At 31.4% G+C, this 9,263-nt stretch overlaps 1 long non-coding RNA gene and 1 pseudogene across 1 annotated transcript; one reads left to right on the top strand and one right to left on the bottom strand.

Moving 5' to 3' along the window:
- Positions 1-1,657: 1,657 nt before the first annotated feature.
- Positions 1,658-9,232, top strand: LOC122715203 (annotated as a pseudogene).
- Positions 3,108-7,573, bottom strand: LOC122714804. The gene is made up of 4 exons (XR_006346716.1): positions 6,252-7,573; positions 5,115-6,088; positions 4,263-5,011; positions 3,108-3,244 (listed from the first exon to the last, which is right to left on the bottom strand). It is a non-coding gene; the product is annotated as an uncharacterized LOC122714804 (long non-coding RNA).
- Positions 9,233-9,263: the final 31 nt, after the last annotated feature.

Raw genomic sequence — 9,263 nt, 5'->3', positions numbered from 1 at the left:
GAGGTGAGAGTCCGTAAGTGAGTAGGTAGTTCTTGGAGCTCGTTGGTAGTTCTTCGATTCTCGAGGGTTCGTGGACTACCGTCTTCGTATGCACGCTTCTGAGTGCTATAAAGAATCCTTGAACGAAAATCATCCTATCATACTTATCCTGATTTCCTCTTTTTTCGTCCACGATAATCCAATTTCTATTTCAGCATTTCTTTTTTTTCTTTTTTTTTTTCGATTCAGAATCTTTTCTTTCATCTTTTTTTTCTGCTGATTTTATTTGACGATTCTGCAAGTGGAAAAATTGTACATAAAAATGATATGATAAGAATTTCTGAATTAATGAAATGGATAAATTTTTAAGAATATTAAATATTTGATACTGGATTGATATTCAAAAAAAGAATTCTGTGACGAAAGAATTCCATTTTGAAGTACCGAATAGATACCTACCTGTGCCTCCATCAGCAATTTGAAGAACGGTTTCCAGAGTTGTTTCACTCCCCCACAGAAATGGTTTTATTGTTCCGAAGGCGAAGAGCTCTCAAGCTCGAACGCCGGTGCGCAGTGTGAGAAGGTTCCGTAGGTTGACTCTTGCAGACACTTTTAAATCTTGGAAAAATATCTATTACCTCTTGTCGCATTACACCTGCCTGCTTTTTTTCTCCTTTTGCATTTCTGCAACATTGATCAACATTTAATTTCGTAATTATAAATTAGTTAAACACAGAACTTTTTCAATTTCTATTCTCTTTCACAAACTAATTAAAAACATGTTTCATTAATCTTCGATCTTCATCTCACTTCATCGTAGTCGCAAGAGTTAAATTAAAGAACAGAATCATTTCAATTTTTAAGATAATTTGGAAAAGAATTCGAAGAAAAATAAATAAAAGATGAAAAGATAATCAATTTCACATTGATGATTGACATGACTGATAGACGATTTTCTCGAGCATTCATTCGATCAAAGTTTGTTCTTCGCAAGAAGAAAACGGTTCCTTTTCAGTGGATATGCTCAATCAGCCAGCTCGCAATTCCCGAGCCAAGATCCACCGCTCTATAACTAACTTGCCATTATAGCGGTTGAAGTGTAATTATCTCGCGATAGTTCGACCACAAGATACTCCCGCTAACTAGAAGGCAATTTGTGGATACTGGCCATAATCGAATTCCCTCTGTGCTGTATAATACTGCACCAAAATGCTTCTCTTTCATTTTCTATTCACTTGCCTCCTTTTCTCCTACAATTAAAAAAAGGAACCATTAGTGCTAGTAAACATTTTAAGAATTGGTAAATATACGGACTTTACCGAAGATTTCGTGTACAAAGCCATTATATCTTCTGAGAATATAAGAAATTCAAAAAAAATTACATAGTTTACTTAACAACAAACAGTGGGAAAAAACTTTCCAACAAGGAAGGAAAATTTTAAATCGATATTAAAATTAAAACATCTTATTTAGATGTTTCACGATAAAAAGAAACATTTGTTTCATCACTTAACGTAATAGATAAAAGAAGATGTTAGATTATTTCTTTCAAAATTCGAAGCCACAATGAATCATCTATTAGACACGATCTAGAAGAAGACTAAAAAATAATCCTGACAAAATGTTCCAAGATCGAATCGTGTGATCATTGCCCATCATTCCACGAACCGAGGAATCAATGACTAATTATACCTTGTAACAACAACGTAGGGAAAAGGGTCTGGATCGAACCACGTTCAAGGGATATCGTATCGATCATTCATCGAGGATCTATGACAGGAACCGTGCCAGCTTGGATCCTTCAAATAACGAAGTAAGGTCGTTTCCTACGGAGGATGGTCTCACAGTTTTGGTGAACGAGTCATGGATATAGAAGCCAGTCTCTTCTTCTAAGAGCTAATTAATTTTTATAGCTTCGGTCGGGGAGCCTCTCTCAGTCCACTGCGCGTTCCTTATTCGGATCCTACGAGGGAATATTAATGGACCGGCCCGTTTGCTTCGCTCGTGTTTGCAGATTTCCTGCAGATCCTCTTTATTTGCGGATCGTCTCGTTGTTATAGCATTGACTCGACTTTCATACAGTGATTGTTCCCTTCGTGGAAGCACATAATTTAATAGTTTTTACAATTTATAAATTCTTTTCAATGGAAGAAAAATGAGAGATGGAAAATTGTAAAGCGTAATATATATAGAAATATAATACAATATGTTTCAACAATTCATACCAGTTTCCATAATAGACATATAATATTGTACTTTTGAATTAATACAGGTTGTAATCCTTTTCTAAGAAGCTTTTTCCTTGATAAATTCCTCCATTTTGTCAATTATAAAAATTTCTTCATCTTGCATGATTTCATTAAATAATCTTCGTTGAATATATTTTTTTTAAATTTTTGTTAAGTTGCTTGAATTACAAAGATCTTCGATCAATTTATAAAAAATATCGAAATGATCTGTGGATTTTTTTATTTAATTTTTATTTCGTTAAAGCAGTTTTTATAAGCAAACAATTCAACAGTTTTTATTATTCTATATAAAAATTCCTAAGAAGAGGATTTAATGAAAACGAAGGATGGTTGATCGATCAATTATATTCTCTAAAGAGGGGTCTCTGATCTTTCTGTAAAATTTATAGGAGCCATGATTTTTAATCTAAACAGTTTCATTATATAAAATTCTTCATCAGCCAGAAAAAATAAATAACCAGTCGATCAAGTGCATCTTTCTTCTAGATAATTAAGTTTTAGGGTTCCACACATGAATTCAGTAATTGTTTACCCAGGCATTCATATACAAATCAAACAGGCTCGTTATTATGCATGACAATAAATTATTGACTAAAAATTGGTTCGTAACAGATCTGAATAGATAAATCCAAAAAAACTTTTATGTGTTAGATTTAATATTTTGTTCAATCAATATTTATGCTGATATCAGATAGCATAAGAATGCAATAAAATTTGTTGACTTCACAAACAAAAATAAAATCTAATATTTTTTTCCTTTTTTTCTTTTTTATTTTTTGAAATTTTTTTATCATTTCTGAAAAAAAGATAAGAAAGAAATATAAAATATATAAATGTATAAAATAAATTAATATTATTAATATTGTTATATTATCTTTAACAAAGGCCGAATGATCAAAATTTATTGTTCGTTAATTTTATGTATTTTCCTTTTCATATTTTATTTAAAAAATTCTTCAATTTCTTGTACAAAAAACTGGATATTGGTTCATTTTCATAGATTGAAACATTTTTCCCTAAAAAGAAAAAATAAAATAATAAATAATTATATAAAAGAATCATCATGAATAAGAATTTTAAATTATTTCAAATAATAAATTATTTCAAATCTTTGAGAATTTCACGAATCTAATGTTTATGAAAGTTAATACTGAAAGCATTGTTCAATTTCTAATATAAGATCATGACTTAATCGTCGTATTCATATATGAAATAAAATGCTGTGCATGCAAATATATGATACGATGAAAGAACATATATTAACGCGAATGAATAGTCTAAATGATCTAAATATATACGATATTAAGGTTATAATTTATATTGTACCCGTATAAGTGTATCTCTGGCTGTGGCCTGTACATCATATAGATTGGTATCTTTATTAACAGAGGCAGATTTGATTCTTTTCATTTTTCCCATTGGTTAAACTTTGAATTCTTAATAAAATCTTCAACAATCGTAATTGAAAATATCTTTGATATAAAAGTTTTTGTTTCCACGAAAAATGTTTGATGTTATTTAATGTTTAAATTATAATGTTTTCAGATTTAAATACATTTTAAATTCCATGCACGATACATCAATTTGATTGACTAATGTTACAACTGAAGCAGACTTTCCTTGGGAATCTTGAGAAACTGAATCGCACACGAAATCGAAAGGAATTTACAAATAACCCACCAGAATTCTCAATAATTTCATGATTCTATTTTAAAGATGCATTCGAATATATATTTTATTCACAATTTATTCTAATATTCAAAAATATTTGATCTGATTTTATGGTTACATTTTTATTTTCAAAATCCGATTAGAATTGTTTTACCTCTGACTTTCCATCGTTATCGCATCCAACATGGAATGAATTAAAACAAGGAATGAAACGTATGGGGAGATCTCGGTAGTAAATCGGCAAGGAAATCCCTCTTTCGCGCCCCTTTGCCCCTTAGACACTCAGGCCATTCAGGCACTCACCGTTTTCCGCGACAATTGTCGGGCGCAATGCAATAATTGCATAATTCCCGCCACACTTACCACTTGGGGCGAAGTTGGTCGGGTCACGAGTGGTTGAACCGCGCGTTCATGAAAGGGTGTAGCCGTTTCGTAGCCACCGAATTGTAAGTTGTGAGTTGTAGCCACAAGGAGAGCCTTTTCTTTCATTCCTCGAACTTTGCTGAAGAATTTCATATGTGCGTCTTCCCTTCGGTTTCTTCCTATTACTCCCATGTTTTGGATTAATTGTCACAGATTAGTGAAATAATATATCAAGATAACCTATAAGTACAGTATAAAAATTAAAATATGAATAAGCAGAAAGTATTTTAAACTATAATTAAAATTATTAAGAAGTTAGTTAATATCATTATATGTTAGCAAAGTTAATAAAACAATTTAGAAGAAATAATTTGCACAGGTTACATAAAATCACTATGCTTGTGAAATATAAGTGAAAATTACTTGATTTATTGCTGGAAATGGTTAAATTATCTAGGTAGTAAGGAAGAGAAGCTGTGAGGAAGAGAAAAGATAGAAGGGTGAGAAGTGAAGAGAAAACAGATAGGCAAGGCTGCAAACCGCTTGACGAAGGAAATAGAATTCAGAGGAGAACTTCCTTCATTTCGACTTTTACCGGCTCTTAGCCAAAGCAACGTTGCGTTGTAACGGGTGACGTTCGCACAAAGGACGTTAAAGTTTTATGTGGACTATTTCTCTTTTTCATAGATATACGTCTCTCGGATGATAAAAACTTGTACAATTTACTGAGATCTGAATCGTTGTTACTACTAGAAGAAAAAAATCATAAAAAAATTAACTGACATTATATTTCTTTATATTTTATATTTTCATAACGCATTTGTTTATATTTAATCATTTTAAATCACTTACTCCATGAATAACATAAATTTCCCTTTAAAATGTTTGCTTCTATGATTTTTGTTACAAGTTTTCTATTGTATTTCTGAGAGATATTTCGACCTTTCTACAACGAGAAAATCGCTTAGCTAAACACGCACAATGAACGAGTCGTCACGGAAAATTCTTTCAATCGGTTACGATGTCGACCCCAAAGATTTGTCAGGATGTCGTTGGAGTCTTACTATGCGGGGATGGTTTCCTGGAAGAAAAAAAGAAAGAAAATGAAAGAAAGGCAAAAGAAATGAACTGACAATCTCATCAATTCACTGAGAAACATCCGTAACAGTATCTATCTAATAATATTTACTGCATGCTGAAACACGCTAAAAGGCTCTTTCTAAGATTGGACCATTCAAAAGTCAACATTAACTAAGCTATTGTCGGAATGATATAAAAGCGACTTACAGAAATATAATCTATAACATACCAATATTATATTTCTATTGCAAATGAGAAATTTAACAAAGTATAATATTGTAGAAGATAAATTTTAAAATTGTACTTTGATAAGAAATGATTATCGATTGGAACTGATGCGAGGAACATAAAGTAATTCAAAAAGATCACAAAAAAAAAAAAAAGAAATTTTATGAGCTGCATATACAATGCATACGATCCGGGCTGCGGCACAATTCGCCACTAATTGATTTTACGACATCCGTTATATTGACCGTGAAGATCATCTACAGAACTGCTCATGTTGTAGAGGGTGCAGATGACACCCTAGTGCGAGCCATGCATGACGCCCTTTTTCAGCGACGCAGATATATCCGAGGAATCTCCATGTACCCTGATCATCGAGAACGATCTGATCTATAGTCTGTAGCCATGTTCTGTTCTTTGTCCGTTTAATGTTTTACTGATAACAGCCGATCAAATCGAGTTGACCGAAGAACGAGAGGCAGGCAAACGAGAATTCAATCAAGAAGCCATTTCATCGAGATCTATAAAGACAAGATTAAAAAGTATCATTTATATTTAATTTTTTGTTATATAGAATATACAATGTTATATAAATATATATAGAATATTATATATATAGAATATTTTAATATAAAGAAATATGAGATAATTATTTATATAATATAAAAAGATACAGAGACTCACTCATAGAAGATATTTTTTATCATCTTTTTTTTCTCTTTTCTTATTTTACTACACATTCTATGCATTTTTTCGATTGAAACTTTAATGATGTAGAAAACTTTAATAATAAATATAGAAAAAGTGATAAAAGCAATCGGTGAAATGAGTCATGGATACAGGTCATAGTTTCAATTCTCGTCCAGTGGCATTAGTTGCCCATAGAAGAACAGAGAATCCCCCTGGCCTCCAATAGGATCGAGACGGGATCTCAAAAGGAGGCAAGATAGGAACGAAGGAAAGTCATCTCTCGTTCTCTACTGCTCCATCGCTATCTCTCACTCCAATGGACAATGAGACAATGGAGTGACGTTTGCGAAACGTGATAGCAGTCGGATTAATTCTCAATCGATTTGAAGGGAACCGTTTCTCCGCTTTGAGAATTTGTACTTTCCCAAAGAATACACAATCTGTTAACTATCTGACTTATCAATAAATTATATATATTTCAAATCATATAAAAATAATAATAAAAACTTTTTATAAATGAAATATAATTCTTCAATTAATCTTCATTCGAACTTTTTTATATATTATACATATATTTTGAATTTATAAAAATATAACCTACAAAAACAAGAACAGACACGCATACAAAAGGCTTACAATATCGAAAATTAAATTATTGCTATCTTAACCATCTGCTTGTTACTTTTACAAGCTTAAAAGCTAGTGCTGTCGCTCGTCAGATCAAAGCACACCGACGCTTCCGCTATCGAGAATGGAAAATATAACGCGAAACTCCCTAGTGAATACATTCGAAAGTAAGCAGTGAACTGATCGGCAAAGTACCCTGGGGATCGCTCAGAATTTTATACGAAAGAGAACAAAGAGTTCTGTTCGTGAGTCGACACTGTAATATATATATATATTCAGTATCACAGAATATATATATTGAGTATCACAGAGAAAATTGTTGCATCGATGTTTTGGGAATTCAAATATGCGATGCATCTATGATCCAAGACACGGATTGCAGATCAAAAGATTATATCAATTTATAGAGACCAATAAATATTTCTTTCCATTGAATATTTTATTCCAATATGATAATAATAATTCTGTCCAATCACTCTTTGTCTCATCTAGAATAATATAGTAACATGTGAAAAGAGGTTATGTTTTTACCAATTATATATTAAATTTAAATTATGTTAGATTTCTATTGACTCATGTAAATCAATATTGGATAGAATATAACATTTTCGACCAATGAACGCATGAATTGTTGTCACACGAGTTGACTTCAGGGTGGCTTGAAAATCGATGAACTTCTGGCAGGTCATACGACTAATCGTGATCGATGAACCGACGCGCAGCGGCACGTGACTAGTGATCTATCGCGTGGAAACGATTGATCGCAATATATAGATGAGCAAACATTTTTCTTTTTCGTCAAGCATCATTTTTTTAATGTATTTTTTTTTTAATATTTCAAATTATTTTACCATACATTCATTTCAAATACTTTTTTTTTTCAAAATTTTGCAAATTAAAAAATAAAATAAAATGAATAGATAAATTAAAAAATTGCTTTTAATTGATTTTAAAAATGTGACAAATTAGACAGAAAATGCAGAATAACTTGTTCTGTGATTTAAATCTAAATGTATGGATATAATCATATATCCTTGTATTCATTTTCAGGGTCTATGATCTCAAATAGCACTTTATAGTCAGATAGAAATCTTGAAATTATAGCTACATAGATGTTTCCAACAACAGAGAAGCTCGTTAGTGACTGGGAATATCTGTGACCCTCATTAGCTAATCATCTTTTAATTAGGTTGAGAAGAAAAAGACGCCGCCGATAGTCTGCAACGAAACTGTAATTACCTTGCTCTACCGGTTCAACAGGCACCTTTGTCTCTTCGAATAAAATTTAACAACTTGACGCATTTTAATCTCATGTGCATAAATAGATGCTGTATTAGATATTTTCATTTCTTAAGGTGACGATACCAGAATTATCTCTTTAATGTTTCTTTTGTAATTAATAACGTCATAGCTTTTCTAAACAATATTAGAAATGACATATGTCTTTAAAGTGATTATATATACAGTATCAGTATATTTTGCTTGCAAATGATGAATCATAATCACATAGAGCTACGAATAAATATTAGGATTAATGTAACTCTATTATGACAGCTGTGATTAATAGACTTGTATATCAAGTATGTAATTTGTATATCATATTCTGAAAAGAAAAAAATGAAAAACCTTTTGTAATTTTTTGCAAAGAAGTTAATTAATATGTTAAAATTTAAATTCTATAATGTAATTTATGTATTTTATTGCTTCATCCTTTACTTTTTTGTTGCGCATTTGCTTCTTTATTTTGAAGATGAAAAATACTCACTTTGACGTCGTTCATGGTTGGAGAAGTGACTAATTGATTTTGAACAATATGATATAGATCATTCCTTTAGGTTTACTCTAATCTATTCGATGAACGATTTGTTTTTATATTCATTTTAATAAAATGGGAAAAATGAGATAAAATAAAATTTATCATAATGATTAAATAAAATAAAGTAATATGATATTATATTCTTTATTTATTGTTTCCATTGTTTGTTGATTTCTACTTCTGTATTGATTGAAATTATTATTCTAGAAGAAAATTTGAATTATTTTTGCAGAACATAACAGAAAATAGAATATATCGAAGTATAATTAATATAAGTATGGAAATTATAACCTGCAGAAGACAGAATTGCACTACGAAGGGTTGGTCGACGAACGGTTGTTTGACGGCACCACTCCCACACCGAAGCATGGCAAACCTGGTATCGCATTCACGGTCCACTGCCTCAGGATTCGGGTCTCCACCCTGCTTCTACGCTTCTACGTTTCCTCGTAAAAAAAAAGAATGAGAGAGAGAGAAAAAGGATATGGTGAAAGCTACCCATCGTTGACGATCTGTAACCCTTGATCGTTGAATTCGTATATATCGTATATATATTCGAAACA

The sequence above is a fragment of the Apis laboriosa genome, unplaced genomic scaffold (genome assembly GCF_014066325.1).
Source record: "Apis laboriosa isolate Shangri-la unplaced genomic scaffold, ASM1406632v1 scaffold34_cov151, whole genome shotgun sequence".
In the NCBI taxonomy this organism is placed as follows: Eukaryota; Metazoa; Arthropoda; class Insecta; order Hymenoptera; family Apidae; genus Apis; species Apis laboriosa.
The sequence above is the reverse complement of the archived record's forward strand: the minus strand, read 5'-3'. Positions and strand labels throughout refer to the sequence as shown.